Source organism: Podarcis vaucheri, assembly GCF_965113315.1.
Source record: "Podarcis vaucheri genome assembly, chromosome: 6".
NCBI lineage: Eukaryota > Metazoa > Chordata > Lepidosauria > Squamata > Lacertidae > Podarcis > Podarcis vaucheri.
Window position 1 is genome coordinate 6,197,032 of NC_138764.1, and position 19,289 is coordinate 6,216,320.

Here is a 19,289-nt window from a genome sequence, read left to right on the forward strand (position 1 = left end):
ACTTTTTTATTTTAATATTTTGTTGGAAGCCGCCCAGAGTGGCTGGGTATAAATAATAAATTATTATTATTATATTATGATGATGACTGTGAGGTGTTACAAGTCATTAACTTCAAGCCACACTGCCATGCCTTTGAAGACACAAACCACCCCAGCTTTTCAGAGCTGGCTATCATGGCTTCTTTAATCTTTGTGTATTGCTCCACCATGTGGCTGAATCATATAAAGCACTGACTTTTACATATCTTTTGACCTCTAATTGCAAGAAGATCTCGTTAACTTGGATTATAATCTTTATAAATTGGAGTTGTGGAGCAGGTCCTCGAGAGGGGGGGGGGCTCCCACCATTCCTCCTCAGTCCAGCCCCTGACAACCATGTGGGTTACGGCGTCGAGGGCTCATTTTGTGGGGCGATGTGAAACGTAGTGTTTTCACCCCCAAACCTTGCAGGGGGCATTCTCTGGGTGTTTGGCGCCACGTTGGAGTGAATCGGACAACGTCTGACTTTTGGAGAAATTGGGATCCCGTGAGTTAGGGCGCCAAAGGCTCATTTTTGGGGGTACCATGAAATGTGGGGTTTTCACCGCCAAACATTTCAGGGGGTCTTTAGTAGGTGTTTGCCGTTGCTTTGTTGTGAATCCTAAGACATCGGTTTTTCAGCGAAATCGTGGCCGCCATATCTATCCTGATAGATGATTTGGCCTGTCACCCTTGTGTGGAAGTAAAGGATGAGATTCCCCTACTACTTTGCCTGGGGTCTCCAATGTGGTGCACCCAGCCTCCTCTCACATTATTCCTATGCTGGGGGATTTGGGGGTGGTTTGTGGGGATGTTATGTACTGAGTTGAATAGGATCCAAAATGCTACAGTCTGATTGGTCCTAGAACAATAGGATCCAACATGCAGCAGTCTGATTGTTCCGCAGGAGCCACTCAATCCAGCTCCAGGTGGAAGTGAATCCACAACCTGATTGGGCTACAGGAGAATCCCAGAATTAGCCAATCACGTGCAGCCCATTGTGTAAATAATGTATATAAAGCAGATATTGTGGGGGAACTTTCATTCCTCGCTACTATGAGCTGAATATAGAGCATGAAATCCACTCTCGACTCCGAGTATATTTCAGGGGAAGAGCTGTTTGGGATATTTCCTGCTTGTGAATTATTATTTGTGTGTGTGTGTGTGTGTGTGTGTGTGTGTGTGTGTGTGTAAAACACATGCCTAAAGCTTTAAATCTGGGATGGGCATGGAAGTTCCGAGGTGGGCCACCAGGTGGCACTGCCGGCCATGCTCCAGCTGCTGCTGCTGCTGCTACAGGTGCCAGTAAGTCTCGCATTTTCAACCTCTTCCTCCTCCATTGCACTAGCTAAATGATTCCTTGCTGGACTCCCATCGCTGAGGCCAAATGTACCTTTACCGAGCAAAATATCCTTTCAAATTATACACCCAGCACATGGAACCTGACAAAGGGGCAATACAAGTGGACTCTCTGTGCCCTTACCACAGTAAAAAGACTGATACTGGTGAGCTGGAAAAATAAAAATGCGTCTCCCTTCTATGATTGGATTGAGGACTTCTACAAACTCACCACATATGAACAACCTGCAGATAAACGCAGACTTGCCATGGACAAATTCAATGATACAGTGGTACCTCGGGTTAACATACACTTCAGGTTACAGACTCTGCTGGTAGCCTTTTTAGCCTCGGGTGAGAAGAGCTTTGCGCCCGGGACGGGGAAATGGGAGTCAACAGACACTCAAGGAATAGTTTCAGAGAAAAGCTTTATTCTGCCATCCGGGGTGGCAGAAGGAGCAAGTGTGATAGATTCACAAAAGAAGCATGAGTTCACAGCCATTTGCGCAGAGCATATATTCCCCTCCCAGTTCCCTCCCCTTTCTCCTCCTCCTCAAGAGCCCTGCCCCATTGTGATGAAATTCCAGTGCCTGTCTTCGGAGAACTTCCTGACATTAGTGACGAAGATGCCTCCAGTGCTGAAGGACACGAAGAAGAAGTGGTTCTTGAAGATGATGCTCCACATCCATTTTCCCAAAAGGAGTTGAATGATCTAGTTCGCGACCTCAGCTTGTCAAAGGACTCTGCCGAACTGTTGGCATCCAGATTGGTTTTTTTTAATATTTTTATTGAATTTTTAAGAGAAGAAGATAGCAAAACATATATCAGACACAAAACACATAGCTATCAACAATATATAAAGAAGAAAAGAAAAAACTCACAGTTTTCCATACATATTTTCCATAACCAACTGGACTTCCTCACATTTCCCTTTCCTGCGTTCTCCATAGAAAAGTTATGTTTAGCAAATTATTACCTTCTTTCCAATTTTATGTTCTAATTCTAATGTATTATGCCTCTAGTAAGTATTTCCATCAAATATTTAAGTGCTTAGTTTTGGCATAACTTTACTTCAAATCTCATCTTTGTATTTCAACTTATTCTCATCCATATCTCATTTAAACTTCTGATGCCATAGTCTTTCCTTTCATGCACCTTCTTAACATTCATGCAATTTATATAATTTTTGTAAATAGTCTTTAAACTTCTTCCAGTCCTCTTCCACCTCCTCTTTTCCCAGGTCTCGAATTCTGCCAGTCATCTCAGCCAGCTCCATGTAGTCTATCAGCTGCGTTTGCCATTCTTCCAGTGTGGGTAAATCTTGTAACTTCCAGTATTTTGCAATGAGTATTCTTGCTGTTGTTGCATACATTAAAAAAACTCTGTCTTTTTTTAACACCTTCTGGTCGACAATACCCAAAAGGAAGGCCTCTGGCTTCTTAGGGAAGGTATACTTAAATACCTTTTTTAACTCATTGTAAATCACTTCCCAGAAGGCCTTCACTTTCGGGCAGGTCCACCACAGGTGAAAAAACGTTCCTTCAGTCTCCTTACATTTCCAACATTTGTTATCATGCAGGTGATATATTTTTGCAAGCTTGACTGGGGTCATGTACCACCTGTATATCATTTTCATAATATTTTCTTTCAAAGCATTACATGCCGTAAACTTCACACCGGTGGTCCATAACCTTTCCCAGTCAGCAAACATGATGTTATATCCAATATCCTGTGCCCATTTTATCATAGCTGATTTAACTGTTTCATCTTGTGTGTTCCATTTCAACAGCAGATTATACATTCTTGAAATTACCTTGGTCTTAGGTTCTAACAATTCTGTTTCTAATTTCGATTTTTCCACCTGGAATCCTATCTTTTTATCCATATTGAAAACCTCCTTAACCTGGGCATAATGTAACCAATCTCGCACTTTACCCTCCAGTTTCTCCAAGCTCCGCAACCTCCAGGTTTCTCCGACCTTTTCAATTATTTCCCAATATTTCGGCCATTCAGCCTCCATATTGAGTCTTTTCCGAGCCTTAGCCTCCATAGGTGACAACCACCTTGGAGTCTTGTTTTCTAACAAATCCTTGTATTTTGACCAGACATTAAATATTGCTTTCCTGACAATATGGTTCTTGAAAGTTTTATGAATCTTTACCTTGTCGTACCACAAATAAGCATGCCAACCAAAAGCATTATTAACCCCCTCCAGATCCAGGACATCAGTGTTCTCAAGGAGTAACCAATCTTTCATCCAGCAGAAAGCTGCAGCTTCATAATACAACCTTAAATCCGGCAGGGCAAACCCCCCTCTTTCCTTTGCATCGGTCAAAATTTTAAATTTTATTCTGGGCTTTTTGCGCTGCCAGATAAACTTAGAAATATCTTTCTGCCACTTTCCAAAACATTCCACTCTGTCCACGATCTGTAGGGCCTGAAACAAGAACAACATTTTTGGCAACACATTCATCTTTATAGCGGCTATTCGGCCCAACAAGGAAAGTTTCAATCTTGTCCAAATTTCTAAGTCTTTTTTAATTTCTGACCAACATTTTTCATAGTTATCTTTAAACAAATTCAAATTTTTCGCAGACAAGTTGACCCCTAGGTATTTCACTTTTTTAACCACATTTAAATCAGTCTCCTTCTGAAACCTCTCTGTTTCCATGGATGTCAATTTTTTTCCCAACACCTTAGTTTTCTGCTTGTTTAATTTAAATCCCGCCAACCGACCAAATTCATGAATCAATTCTAAAGCTCTTTTCGTACTAGATTCTGGCTCCTGTAATGTTAAAACCAAGTCATCTGCAAACGCCTTTAATTTGCACTGTTTGGCTCCGACCTGTATCCCTTCCACCAACCGGTCCCCTCTAATCATGTTCAAAAGAACCTCCAGAACCGAGATAAATAACAGAGGGGAGATAGGGCAACCTTGTCGTGTTCCTTTTTCAATCATAAACTCTTCTGTCACCACATTGTTAACTATCAGTTTAGCTTTTTGCTCTGAATAAATTGCCTCTATTCCATTTTCGAACCCCCGTCCCACTCCCATCCCTTCCAAATTTTTCTTCATAAACTTCCATGAAGTATTATCAAATGCTTTCTCCGCATCTATAAAAATTAACACTGCTTTAGTATTGATATTCGTCTGTAAAAGTTCCAAAATGTCAATAATGTTCCTCGTGTTATCAAACAAATGTCTACCTGGGAGAAAGCCTGCCTGATCTTTATGAATTACTTCGTTTAGCACTTTTTTAAATCTACTTGCCAAAATGCCAGCAAAAATTTTGTAATCCACATTCAGGAGCGGAATGGGACGGTAGTTCTTAAGTTGGGTCTTTTCAGCTTCCGATTTAGGTATCAATGTGATGAAAGCTTCTTTCCACGATTCCGGTGCCTTCTTCCCCTCCAAGATCTCATTACAAACCTCCAAAAGTGGTTGTGTCAGATAGTCTTTCAATGTCTTATAATATTTTGAGGTAAGTCCATCTGGCCCTGGAGACTTGCCAAGTTGCATATTCTGAATGGCACCTTCAATTTCTTGTTGTGTTATTTTGCAATTTAGGATTGACCTCTTTTCCTGAGTTAATTTTGGTAGTCCATTCTTCTTTAGAAATTGATCAATCTCTGTTTCTTTTTGTGGCCCTTGCGTATAGAGTTGTTTAAAGTATCTCTGGAAACACTTTCTAATCTCTTCGGGGTTTTGTATATTTCTCCCTTCATTTTCTAAATTTGTCACCGTGTTCAGTTTTTGTCTCTTCTTCAGCTGCCATGCTAGCAGCTTCCCACATTTATTTGCTGACTCAAATGTCTTTTGTTTCATTAATTTGATTTTCCACTCCACTTCTTGATTTACCAATTTGGTATATTGAGCTTGATGAAATTTAATTTCTCTCAAAATCTCCTGCGACTTTGGTTTCAGTCTCAACTTTTTTTCTCCTTCTCTTATTTTCTCCAAAATCTTATCTTTTCTCTCATTCTGTGCTTTTTTCTTAATGGAGTTCTGTTGTATCAAAAACCCCCTCATAACAGCTTTGCTTGCGTCCCAGATTACTCTTTTTTCCACTGTAGTGTTCAGATTTATTTCAAAATAGTCTCTTAATGTCTTTTGGGCCTTCTTAATAACTTCCTGATCTCTAAACAAGGTGTCATTCATTCTCCATCTGAAGGAGCCGGTTGGAGTTAGTCTCATTTCCATTTTCATAGCGTTATGGTCGGAGCAAGTTTTTGGGCAGATTTCCACTTTTCTAGTCTTCGGTGCCAGTCCTCGAGTTATCCATATTTGGTCGATTCTTGTCCAGGACAGATGAGCTTCAGAGAAGAATGTTCCTTCTCTTCCTAGGGGGTTCTTTGTCCTCCAAATGTCAATCAAGTCCAGATTGTCAGTTAGCTCAAAAAAAGTTTTAGGTAGTCTGCTGTCTTTTGTCAAGTTTTGGTTTTGTGATTTGTCCATGTTGGTAGATACCACCCCATTCATATCTCCCATCATGATGATGTTATTGTAATCCAAAAAATCCAGCAATGTCTCATGCAGCTTCTTATAAAATTCTGACTTCCCCTCATTTGGAGCATAAATTCCCAATATCAAAACCTTTTCGCCTTGTGCTTGTATCTCAATTGCCAAGATTCTTCCTTGCTCATCTTTAAATAAAAATTTTGGTGCTAGGCTCTCCTTTGCGTAAATCACCACTCCTCTTTTCTTGACTCTGTCCGATGATATAAACTCTTGGCCTCATCTCTGGTTGACTAACACTTTCCTGTGGAGCCTAGTCACATGCATTTCCTGCAAGCAGATAATGTCCCGTTGCTCTTTCCTTCATATGGGAAATATTCTTCTCCTTTTTTCCGGGGAGTTACCACCGTTGATGTTCCAACTAAGAACCCAAAGATTGGAGACTGTTCATTGACAGCAGCAAGCGATCACTGAAATGTGTTCTGCTACACAACGGCAACCAGTTTGCCTCTATACCCCTGGCTCACTCGACTACACTGAAGGAGAACTATGAAGCAGTGGAGTATGTGCTGGAGAAAATTGGTTATGGTCAGCATAAGTGGTTTATTTGTGTTGACCTGAAGATGGTGAACTTTTTGTTGGGACAACAGTCTGGCTTCAACAAGTACCCATGTTTTCTGTGCATGTGGGATAGTAGGGACCGTGCTCAGCATTACACGAAGAAGGACTGGCCTGTGCGGGAGGAATTGGTGCCTTGCAAAGAAAGGAACGTCATCAACGACCCTCTGGTGGACAGAGACAGAATACTCTTCCCACCGCTGCACATCAAGCTCGGCTTAATCAAGCAGTTCACCAAAGGCTCTGGACAAGGATGGTGACTGCTTCACTTGTGGCAGGATTGACCATGGAGAAGTTGAAAGCTGGCATCTTTGACGGTCCTCAGATCCGTCAGCTCATCAGAGATCCAGAGTTCCGAAACTCAATGAACGAAATGGAACTGGAAGCGTGGAAGGCATTTGTTCTGGTAGTGAAGAACTTTCTAAGCAACAATAAGGTCAGAAACTATGCAGAACTTGTCAACAACATGCTGACTGCTTTCAGAAACCTGGGCTGCAACATGAGCGTCAAGATGCACTACCTATTTTCACATATGGACCAGTTTCCTGAGAACCTGGGTTCAATGAGTGACGAGCAGGGGGAGAGATTCCATCAGGACATGAAAGAGATGGAGACCAGGTATCAGGGTCGCTGGGACGCAGTCATGATGGCTGACTACTGTTGGACTCTGAAGAGAGACCTCCCTGCCGCTGAGCATTCCAGGAGTCCCAAGAAACGGAAGTTCAAGCCCTGAAGTTTGAAAAATGGTGAAGCAACATGCAATTTATGTGTACTTACCTTTATCAATGCCCACCATTCAGTTTACAGTAATCGATGTTTCTATCAGGTAATCAATAGATGTTGTTGGAAAAACATTATTTTCTCTTAAAAACATATTTAGGATGATATGTGTTGACAAAAATCAGCTGATAATGCCACAAAATGTAATCGATTTTGTCACAAGATCTGATTTTTTACAAATCAACAAAGCACAACAACCTGACCTGATGGAGAGAAACGGGTGCCATTTCCTGATTCAGCAGTGCAAAAAGACCCTAAATCAATTGTAGAAATCTAGACAACATTCAAAAGGTAAAAAATTGTTGCCCAGTGTATAATTTAACATCTTTTGGGGGCAATTCCAAACCTGTTATTCCAAGAAGAAAGGCCTCTGGTTTCTTTATAAATGTATATTTCAACATTTTTTTCAATTCATTATAAATCTTTTCCCAGAAGTCTTTCACCTTGGGGCAGGTCCACCACATATGATAGAAAGTACCTTCGTTTTCTTTACCTTTCCAGCAATGGTTATCACAGTTATGATAAATCTTTGATAATTTAACAGGGGTCAGATACCATCTATACATCATTTTCATTATGTTTTCCTTTAGTACAGTACATGCAGTGAACTTGACCCCTTTCTTCCACAATCTTTCCCATTCCTCAAACATTATGTTATGTACTACATGTCTTGCCCAATCTATCACCACTGATTTAACTTGTTCATCCTTCGCATGCCACTCTAACAATGGGAAATGTAGTGTTTTCAAAGCCCCCCCCCCCCAATGTTTCAGGGGGCATTCTCTGCGTGTTTGGTGCTGCTTTGGAGTGAATCAGATGACATTGGACCTTTCAGAAATCGTGACCCTGTGGGTTAGGGCACTGACGCCTCATTTGGGGGGGGCGCCATAAAACGTGGGGTTTTCACTGCCGTGGATCACAAAACAGCTGCTGTTTTGTGCAAAGCTGGTAGACTGAGAAACTAGTATTTTATTCTTATTTTTAAAAAGATAAACTAAAGGTGTGTGCTTACAGGTAAACAGATACCAGTGTGCATGCCCATTATGACCTCAGGCAAGAATCAAGAAAATACAGGTGGTCCCTCTTAACTGACATTCTGAACTGAACAGAACTGAAGGGAGGGGCTGGTTCTGGAGCAAAGCTGTTTAGATTGGGTTTGGGTGGATGCGAAGAGGATGCCTCCAACTTCTTGGGCTTTGCTTCTCAACTTATTCTGCCTTCTGGGACCCCCCAGCCCAAGACCAACCACCTCTTGGATAGGTGAGCATGCAGATATTTTGGAATGTGAGTGTGGGGCAGGATGACCGCGTATGAAAGCTCATTTGAGCACAAGTGCTGGCCCCCCTTTTCTCTCCCATGGAGGCCCTGAACTGGCCAGCTCCTGGTTCAGGGCCTCCAAGGGAGAGAAAAGGGAACCTCAGTTACTCTTTGCCTTCTGAGGAAAATGTCTCCCTCCCAGAGCCCCAAGACTTACGGCTGCTGCTCTAACAGCCTCAGGACATCCAAGGGATCATGAGCAAAGCACACAAGCCCTGCCCGCCAGATGTGAAGCACTGTACAGAGAGAATTTGGGTTTTTTAACTGGCTGAACAGAGTTTCAGCCCTTGGGGAATTTGATTTCTTAAACATACACCTTCCCCTTCCTTGTGTCCCTGGGGAGAAAAGCCAATCCTGCTTTCTTCCTTTGGTAATTTAATCAGAGGAAAGAACTCTTTCCATGGTCTAATAGATTTGCTGAATCATGAATTCTGTACATGCACAGAGGCTATACCTCTTGAAACCCCAAAGATGGGCAAGATGGGGCATTTCTCTCCACCTGGCTCCACCGGATATTGCTGATGGCCAATGAAAGCCCAAGTAGGGATTCCTAGTGGGGGATGTTGCTGTGGTATAGTGGAGGAGCAGGGCCAGGAGGCTAACTTGGACACCTGAGAACACAAAAAAGCAGCAGCAAAACAACTACATGTTTCCTTTTAAATGGGCCTCCCTGCTGAGTGTAAAGCATAGATCCTTATTTTTTAAGGGAAAAGGGAGAGAAGGCTTCTCCCAAAGTGTTAGAAGGCCACAAATAATGTAACAATAGAACAAAACAAAGGTGCCGTTTCATGTGATACAGAATCCTATGTGCAAATCTGTTAGATTGAGAAATTTGTACTAAATAAGAAAAAATAAATAAAGGTGTGTGCTTGCAGGTAAACAGATTGGAGATTTTCTGTAAGATCTTGTGAGATCTCATTGAAGTCTTGCAAGATGTCTAGGAGAGCAAAATATGTATTGAGATTTGGGAGAGATCTTGCATGCTCTTTCAGGGACCAAAGCCATCACTGCTGCAGCGCCAAAGGCAGGTGGCTAAGGGGTGGTGAGTGTCCCACGGGGCGAAATGGGATGTACCCCCCCCCTCAAGCTCAGGATTCCAGAACTAACAACTGTCAGTTGGGAGGGACGGAAGGCAAGGACCCACAGCCCAGGTGGGGCTCGCTAGCTTGGGGAGGAGGTGTGTTATTCCTCAGCTGGAGTAGATGCAGGACAGTTGAGGCTTACATACCTCATCACTGCAAAAGCTATAACTGGAAAGCTGTCCTGGCCAGGCCTGTGTCCTTTGGCTCCAGTTGGGAGTGAGACGGATGACGTCTGATTTTTGGCGAAATATTTTTTTTTAAAAAAATTATGATTTTCAAGTTTATACATTTCAATAATTTTGCAGTCATTTTAACATTTCAAAACTTGACTTCCTTCCCCCTCTTTCTGCAGTTCTTTAAATTGATTCTTCATATCTTATGCATATCCAAATTACCTCAATTTCTTCATTTATGCATCTGCTTTAATAGATAATCTTATTAAACTGCAGGTTATTCCAATAATCCTGCCAATGTTCTTATCTGTTTACAGTTTGTAACTATTCATTCAACCATTTCCATTCTTTAATAAAAAGTTTGTTCTCTTGCTCCTAGAAATGGTCAGCATGTGACAGAGGCCACATCCTGGGAACGGTTTGACTGGCCACCTAAACCAGGTGAGAGCAGCCAAAGAGTCTCAAATGCTCAGGAACTTCCCCTGTGTGCCAAGACAGGCTCCAGAAGATTGAGCGGACAAGACCAAGCGTGGGCCCAGTGGTCAAGAAGGTGGTTTCTGCAATGCTGTGGAGGGAAGTGAGGGGCAGATGGGGCTCATCCACCTATAAAGATAGCCCATCGAGGAGAAGGAAAACTCTGATCCTAATTTGCCTTGTGGGATATCTTTGGGAGCTGAAAAGGCTAAGGAGTAAAGCCTACACAAATCTGGAGTGGAGTCCCTCAGGCGGGTGGATGGCGCCGTTTACAACCCCTTCTGACATCTCCTGCAGCCCAACTGGTGCCTAACTCTGCTTTCCTTGGAGACACTTCTGCAAGGCCAAGAGAGGGAGTCTTGTCATCTGGGAAGCCCAGGACCTCCAGACACACTGCCCAGTCTTGCTCCCTGGAGAGGTCACTTTGGGACTGCTGACACCGTTGCTTGACTTTTGACCTCACCCCTGGAGGCGCACTCCATTGCTTCTCAAGACAGACAAATGCCAACATTAAAAAACTATTTGAAAGAATTTTATTTCATTCACAAAAGACAATCTGGCATGTGATTAGGACAGTGGTTTTCAGACAACGGGTGACACGTTTATTGATCCAGTTTGGAAGTCTGTCTTGTCTTCGCACATGCGCAGTTCCATCTAGGAGCAACAACAAGGGAAGGAGCCAAACTGTCGACTCCTGCAGCGAGACTCAGGATTTCCACTCATGCTCACAAACGTAGGAAAAAGCACCACCTAGGATAAAAGGATGATCACAGAATAGCATGTTTGTAAAGGAACTTGATTAGAATAATGATGATGATGATGATGATTTTTATTTTATTTTTCTATTTGGGTTTGTGGGGAAGGGGGGGACTGGGTCTTGGTGGGGAGGGAGATCTGTCCTGGAGTTGCTGGCCTCACTGCTGTCGCTGCCCGGAAGAGAGAAGAAGAGAAAATATTTTTAATCTTTCCATTTATTATTATGTTGACAACCCATCTTTCCTTCAAGGATCTCCAGGTGGCTTACGCTATTCTCCCTTTCTTTAATTACATTTACTTCCTCATTCCATTTCTCTTCCAATATCTCTTCCTCCTCCTCCTCGCAGACCAGGGGGTGGATTTTAGGGGCACAACAGCAGGAGGCCAGCAGCTCGCACAGCCTGCCACACTGGCCATTCTCTCTTTCAACAGCCTTGGAGAACAACTGAGTAGGCATCTAGAGCGTCAACTGAACAGGCATGTGGATCAGCTAGTCACTGGGCACAGTCTATTCTTTTGGAGGGGGCTTTCCCCAGTTTCCATTTATAAGAAGTTTGAAAGGTTGCCTCTTTATAAAGTGTGGTCTCCTTGTGACGAGAGACCACACTGAAATATATAAAGGTAAAGGGACCCCTGACCATTAGGTCCAGTCGTGGCCGACTCTGGGGTTGCAGCGCTTTATTGGCGGACCGGTCATGAACAGCTTCCGGGTCATGTGGCCAGCATGACTAAGCTGCTTCTGAATCAGAGCAGCGCACGGAAACGCCCTTTACCTTCCCGCCAGAGCATTACCTTTTTATGTACTTGCCCTTTGACGTGCTTTCGAACTGCTAGGTTGGCAGGAGCAGGGACCGAGCAACGGGAGTTCACTCCGTCGTGGGGATTCGAACCGCCGACCTTCTGATAGGCAAGTCCCAGGCTCTGTGGTTTAACCCACAGCGCCACCCGCACCCCTATTATTTATTTATTTAGATACTTGGATTTTGGGCGAAGGGAGAACTGAGTCTTGGAGCGGGGTAGAGCTGTACTGGAGCTGCTGGCCTCACTGCTATCACTGCCTGAAGAGAAATGAAGAGAAAAGATTCTTAATTTTTTCATTAATTATTACATTGATGACCCATCTTTCCTGCAAGGATCTCCAGGTGGCTTGCGTTATTCTCCCTTCCTCCCTTCCTCATCCCATCCCTGAACTCTTCTTGAATGAGGGAGCTGCCTCCCCCCACCCTCAGTGATCCAGATTCTCTCTGGCCTCCCTGTTCCTCCTGAACAAAGATCAACACTCACCATTGGTAGTAGCATCTGTGGTATCCATCCTCTGGTCCCTTGGCCTTACGTAGATCGTTCTCACCTTTACCCTTCTTTCCTTTCCATCCTTCATTACACTCACTGTGTCCTCCTCCTCACAGACCAGGGGATGGATTTTTGTGGCACGACAGCAGGAGACCAGCAGCTCACCCAGCCTTCTCAGACTGCAGAATCTAGGGAAGAAGAGGGAAAATAGTCAGGAAATGGGTTCTAGATGCTTCCTTGATCCTCTTTATCTGGCAGATAAACCTACTTTCCGAAACCTCTCATGGCGATTGCAGCAAGCAGCTGAAACCAGAGAGGAGGGCATCTTGTCAAGAGACCCTCCAGAACTGGGAGATCCCTTTCTTGTGGTGATGCCCGCAAGGGAGAAGGCAAGCCATTTCCCTCAAAGGATCTAAGAGGGTCCTGAGGTCAATCTTTAAAAATTAATCTAACCATGATATGGTTCCTTATATATCTGAATCTTGAGGGATAGCAAATGAAGCAAAATGCAGGAAGAATAAGAGATCCTACGTATACACGAGATGAATAAATTTTCATTTTTCAGAAAACACAATTCACACCAACAACCTATTTTATTTGAACTATCCTCAAATAGTTGCTCTTCCCAAAGTTGTCAGCCAAGTCATTCAGCCGGAGAACGTGTCACAATGGAGGACATGACACCGTCACTTTAGCTACCTGGCTTTACAAGGGACATGGCTCCCTTTAATGTTCATTTTTAAAAATATATATTTTAGTGGGTTAAGCAGTTTTGCTTTGTTTATTTTAAAAAGTTCGATACCTCTTCCTTTTCATGTAGCACAGTGATTTGGGCATTCTACTTACGCTTTAGATGAAGAAAGTCAATTCGTTGCGCTAAAAAACATGTTTGCTTCCTCAAAATCTTCCTCCTCTCGTCTGAACTATCCTCAAATAGTTTCTCATCCCAAAGTCCTCATCCCATCCCTGAATTCTTCTTGAATGAGGGAGCTGCCTCCCCGCTCCCCAGCGAGCGGGATTTTCTCTGGCCTCCCTGTTCCTGATGAACAAAGATCAACACTCACCATCTAAATTGGTATCAGTGGCATCCATCCCCTGGTCGCTTGGTCTTACATAAATTATTTTCACCTTCACTAAAGATTCCTTCTGATCTTCATAACCATCACTTCATCCTCCCATTTCTCTTCCAATATCTCTTCCTCCTCCTCCTCACAGACCAGGGGATGGATCTTTGGCACATGACAGCAGGAGACCAGCAGCTCACGCAGCCAATCTTTATAAACTAATCTAACCATGACATGGTTCCCTATGTTTCTGAATCTTGAGGGATAGTAAAAGAAACAGAATGCAGAAGGAATTAGGAATCCTACTTATACTTTAGATGAAGAAAGTCTCTTCATTACACCAGAAAACGTATTTCCTTTCTCACAAACCACCTCCTCCTTCTCCTAGACCACGCTACGCCATCTTTGCCATCTTTATAGGTTAGTGTTTAATATAAGTTCAATATTAAAAGTGTTGCCTTCTCTTTTACCTTTGTTTTCCAGTAACTTCCACTCTTTTACCCCAAACAGCGCTGACAATCCAAGTCTTTTAACTCAGTCTCTTTCGCTGGGCTCACGCCACTTCAAAGTAAAAAACAAGTTAAGTCCTTGAATTCCGCTTCTTTTAATGGGCTAGTACTGCAGCTGCAGAGTGAAATTTGAATCTGTCTTCCTTTTCTTACTGGTACTTGTTAGAGAAATCTTTGCTTATGGTTACGTATAATGAGAAAGATTTCCAATATGTTTAAGATAAAATCTCCCGTTCTTTACTCTTTATGTGCTAGTCTTTTGGGTCTGTTTCTGAGCAGTTCAGTTTGTATAAATAAGTCTCACAGACCCTCTTCTCCTCAAGCTCTCCTTGTTAGCTGCCGTTCTTACCCTTTGGGACTTGGAGGCTTGCTGCTGAGGATTGCTCGTGTCCTTGCGTCTAGGTACTCTCTGTCGACTCACCTCCTGGTTAGGACGTGGGCTTCGAAGGGTTCCTTTTTTGACGCTGCCGGACAATGTCAGCCCTGGGCCACGCCCAGAGCCTTTTTGGGGGTCGTGTAGCCTCCGCGTTGCCCTCCAAAGTTCCCTCTAACAGCTGCTAGGCACGGAGAACCCGCGAAGCACATCCACAACGGAGGACGGAAAAACCGGAAGCCCTTACATACCAGGTTTGGAAGGGGGATTTGGTCTGCAATCGGCTTTTTCCGTAGGGACACGGGTGGCCACAGAGCCTAGGGCTTGCTGATCAGAAGGTCGGCAGTTCGAATCCCCATGACGGGGTGAGCTCCTGCTGCTCGGTCCCAGCACCTGCCAACCTAGAAGTTCGAAAGCACAAAGTGGAAGTAGATAAATACCGTATTTTTCACTCTATAGGAAGCAATTTCCCCCCTCCAAAAATTAAGGGGAAATGATCAAAGAGGCAGAAATAGGAGATGATTGGATCCCTTTAAGAGCTCAAAGCATGGGTACCCCCAACAAAAATTTAAAATTCGGTTTTGTAATTTGGAACTAATGTGATTTGATTGGTTTGCTAATAAAAAATACATTATAAAAAAAACAAAAATTAAGGGAAAATTTGTGTGCGCCCTATGGAGTGAATGCAGGCTGCGCAGCTAAGCCCAAAGCCAGAGCAGGCAGAAGGAGCGCTGCGCAGCGCTCCGTCTCGCTGTTCTAGCTTGGGGTTAGCTGCGCAAAGCCTCCGCAGGGCAGCAGGGTGAAGGCCCCCTGCTGCCCTGCGAAGGCTTCAAAGGCCGTCCCCGAAGCCAGTACAGTGAGGCGGAGCGCTACGCAGCGCTCCGTCTCACTGTTCTAGCTTGGGGATGGCTGCGCAAAGCCTCTGCAGGACAGCGGGGTGCCTTCACCCCGCTGCTCTGCAGAGGCTTCAAAGGCTGCACCCGTTGGCTTCAGGCAGCTATCCGCAAGCTTTCGGAGCGCAGCAGGAGTTCCCGCTGTACTTCGAAGGCTTGCGGATAGCCACCTGAAGTCACCTAGCAGTTCAAAAGTGGAAGTAGATAAATACCGTATTTTTCACTCTATAGGACGCACTTTTCCCCCTCCAAAAATTAAGGGGAAATGATCAAAGCAGCAGAAATAAGAGATGATTGGATCCCTTTAAGAGCTCGAAGCATGGGTACCCCCAACCAAAATTTAAAATTCGGTTTTGTAATTTGGAACTATTTTGATTTGATTGGTTTGCTAATAAAAAATATATTATAAAAAAAACAAAAATTAAGGGAAAAATTGTTTTGCGCCCTATGGAGTGAATGCAGGCTGCGCAGCTAAGCCCAAAGCCAGAGCAGGCAGAAGAAGCGCTGCACAGTGCTCCGTCTCGCTGTTCTAGCTTGGGGTTAGCTGCGCAAAGCCTCCGCAGGGCAGCCGGGTGAAGGCCCCCTGCTGCCCTGCGAAGGCTTCAAAGGCCGTCCCCGAAGCCAGAACAGTGAGGCGGAGCTCACTGCACGGTGCTCCGTCTCACTGTTCTAGCTTGGGGATGGCTGCACAAAGCCTCCGCAGGGCAGCAGGGTGGAGAGCGATGCTCCGTCTCACTGCGCGGTGCTCCGTCTCACTGTTCTAGCTTGGGGATGGCTGCACAAAGCCTCCGCAGGGCAGCGGGGTGGAGAGCCTGGAGAGCGAGAGAGGTCGGTGCACAGTTTTCCCTCTCTGCGCAGCGCCCCTTCAGTGAAGCGGGAGGAGAAATCGAAGGGGCTCCGTTTCTCCTGCCGCTTCGCTGAAGGGACACTGAGCAGAGAGGGAGAGAATTCCCCCCCCCCCCGTTCTCCCCCTCCTATGATCCGGTGCGTCTTATGGTCCGGTGCGTCCTATAGAGCGAAAAATACGGTAGGTGCCGTTCTGTCGGGAAGGTAAACAGCCTTTCCGTGCACTGCTCTGCTTTTGCCAGAAGCGGCTTCGTCATCCTGGCCACATGACCCGGAAGCTGTACGCCGGCTCCCTCAGCCTATAGAGCGAGATGAGCGCGCAACCCTAGAGTCGTCCGTGACTGGACCTAACGGTCAGGGGTCCCTGTACCTTTACCTAGGCTTTTTCCAGATCTGCCTTACTGCCCTATGTTTCTAAATCTTGAGGGAGAGCAAAAGAAGCAGAACGCAGAAAGAATTAGACATCCTACTTACACTCAAGAAGAAGAAATCTTTATTTTGCCGGAAAACATCATTACTTCTCACAAACCACCTCCTTTCTCCTGAACTATCCTCAAGTAGTTGCTCTTCCCAAAGTCCTCAGCCAAGTCACTCAGCAGGGGGACGTGTCACAATGGAGGACATGACCCTGTTGCTTTAGCTACCTTGCTTAACAATGTGAATTGTTCCCCTTAACATTAATTTTTCAAATATATCATCCAGTGGGTTTTTATTTTATTTATTTAGGAAGGATCTAGAGCTGGCTTCATCCAGCACGGTGCATTTCTGGACAGGACAGGAAACACCTTGCAAACACACACTTTTCAACATGGCGGTGTCACCAAGGAAAAACACTCCTGGCCGAGACTATGGCTGCTGTTTCTCAATTCATAGTAAAAAATGACCCTTCTCAACATCCTGTAATAATCTGTCCAGTATTAGGATGGACAGGAGCAGGACTTCACCCTTAGACCCCCTCATCCCCCTGTTTCTTTCTGTTTCTGCCCAGTGTCTTCTGCCAATCAACAGCTTTCCTTAGCTTGCAAGGAAGTGAAATGTTATGAGTTACTTGGTGCCAGACTCCCCTTTGCCATGAGTTTCTGGGTGCCAGGCACTGAACCCCTGGACACTGAACATCGGGGGAATTGATCTAAGCTGTACCCCAAGCACTACATTTGATTGTTGGTTATTAAAAACTGATTGAAACCATTTTATTTCATTCACAAAAGAAATTTTGACATGTGGTTATGATAACAGTTTATATAATAAAGGTGACACGTTTATTGATCCTTTTTGTAAGTTATTATTTGTCTACTTTAATGTATTTTATATATATATATTAATCAGTAAGGGGGTGGGGTGGGAAGCAGTTTTGCATATGAAACTGGTGGATGGCTGTCATTAATCCAGATCAATTTCATAGAATCATAGAAACTTATAGCTGGAAGGGACACCAAGGGTCATCTAGTCCAACCCCCTGTGATGCAGCAATCTCAGCAAAAGCATCCATGGCAGACGGCCATCCAACCTCTGCTTAGTAACCTCCAAGGAAGGAGAGTCCACCACCTCTCGTGGGAATCTGTTCCAATGCCAAACAGCCCTTACTGTCAGAAAGTTTTTATGAATGTTTAGTTGGAATCTCCTTTCTTATAACTTGAATCCATGGGTTCGAGTCCTACCATCTAGAGCAGGAGAAAAGAAGCTTGTTCCCTCTTCCATGTGACAGCCCTTAAGATATTTGAAGATGGCTGTCAGATCTCCTCTCAGTTTCCTCTTTTCCAGGCCAAACCTCCCCAGCTCCTTCCAGTGTTTCTCTTCAATCTTAGTTTCCAGACCCTTGGTTGTCTTGGTTGCCCTCCTCTGCACACATTCCAGCTTGTCAACATCCTTCTTGTATGATGATGCCCAGAACTGGACACAGGACTCCAGGTGTGGCCTGACCAAGGTAGGAGAGAGTAGGACTTGGACTTCCTTTCATCGGGACCCTGGACTTCCATAGATGCAATCTAGAACAGCGTTACCATTTTCTGCTGCTGCACATTCCTTGTGGCTGAGGCTCAGGGTAACGCCCCCGGGACCTTTCAGTTCATGGTGTCCATGGAGGCGCAGGTCAATTCTGTGTCCAGGGCAGCTGTTGAGCAGCTTCATCTAGTACGCAGGCTGAGACCCTATCTGCCTGCGGATTGCCTCGCCAGAGTGGTGCATGCTCTGGTTATCTCCCGCTTGGACTACTGCAATGCGCTCTACGTGGGGCTACCTTTGAAGGTGACCCGGAAACTACAACTAATCCAGAATGCGGCAGCTAGACTGGTGACTGGGAGTGGCCCCCGAGACCTACATTGGCTCCCAGTATGTTTCCGGGCACAATTCAAAGTGTTGGTGCTGACCTTTAAAGCCCTAAACGGCCTCAAAGGCCCAGTATACCTGAAGGAGCGCCTCCACCCCCATCATTCTGCCTGGACACTGAGGTCCAGCGCTGAGGGCCTTTTGGCGGTTCCCTCCCTACGAGAAGCCAAGTTACAGGGTAGTGGTGCCTGCCCTGTGGAACCCCCTCCCACCAGATGTCAAAGAGATAAACAGCTACCTGACATTTAGAAGACATCTGAAGGCAGCCCTGTTCTGGGAAGCTTTGAATGTTTGACAGACTTTTTTATTTTAATATTTTGTTGGAAGCCGCCCAGAGTGGCTGGGTATAAATAATAAATTATTATTATTATATTATGATGATGACTGTGAGCTGTTACAAGTCATTAACTTCAAGCCACACTGCCATGCCTTTGAAGACACAAACCATCCCAGCTTTTCAGAGCTGGCTATCATGGCTTCCTTAATCTTTGTGTATTGCTCTACCATGTGGCTGAATCATATAAAGCACTGACTTTTACATATCTCTTGACCTCTAATTGCAAGAAGATCTCGTTAACTTGGATTATAATCTTTATAAATTGGAGTTGTGGAGCAGGTCCTCGAGGGGGGGGGGTTCCCACCATTCCTCCTCAGTCCAGCCCCTGACAACCATGTGGGTTACGGCGTCGAGGGCTCGTTTTGTTTTTGCTGCTGCTGCTACAGGTGCCAGTAAGTCTCGCATTTTCAACCTCTTCCTCCTCCTTTGCACTAGCTAAATGATTCCTTGCTGGACTCCCATCGCTGAGGCCAAATGTACCTTTACCGAGCAAAATATCCTTTCGAATTATACACCCAGCACATGGAACCTGACAAAGGGGCAATACAAGTGGACTCTCTGTGCCCTTACCACAGTAAAAAGACTGATACTGGTGAGCTGGAAAAATAAAAATGTGTCTCCCTTCTATGATTGGATTGAA

General features: G+C 44.6%; 2 long non-coding RNA genes across 2 annotated transcripts in view; one reads left to right on the top strand and one right to left on the bottom strand.

Annotated features, from left to right (window-relative positions):
- LOC309535733 overlaps window positions 1–19,289 on the bottom strand; it is a 79,399-nt gene that overhangs the window by 6,196 nt on the left and 53,914 nt on the right. The window contains exon 2 of the long non-coding RNA XR_014221350.1: window positions 11,821–14,649. This is a non-coding gene — a long non-coding RNA (uncharacterized lncRNA). The remainder of the gene's footprint in view (window positions 1–11,820; window positions 14,650–19,289) is intronic.
- LOC309533785 lies at window positions 8,224–11,079 on the top strand. The gene is made up of 2 exons (XR_014220468.1): window positions 8,224–8,470; window positions 10,162–11,079. It is a non-coding gene; the product is annotated as an uncharacterized lncRNA (long non-coding RNA).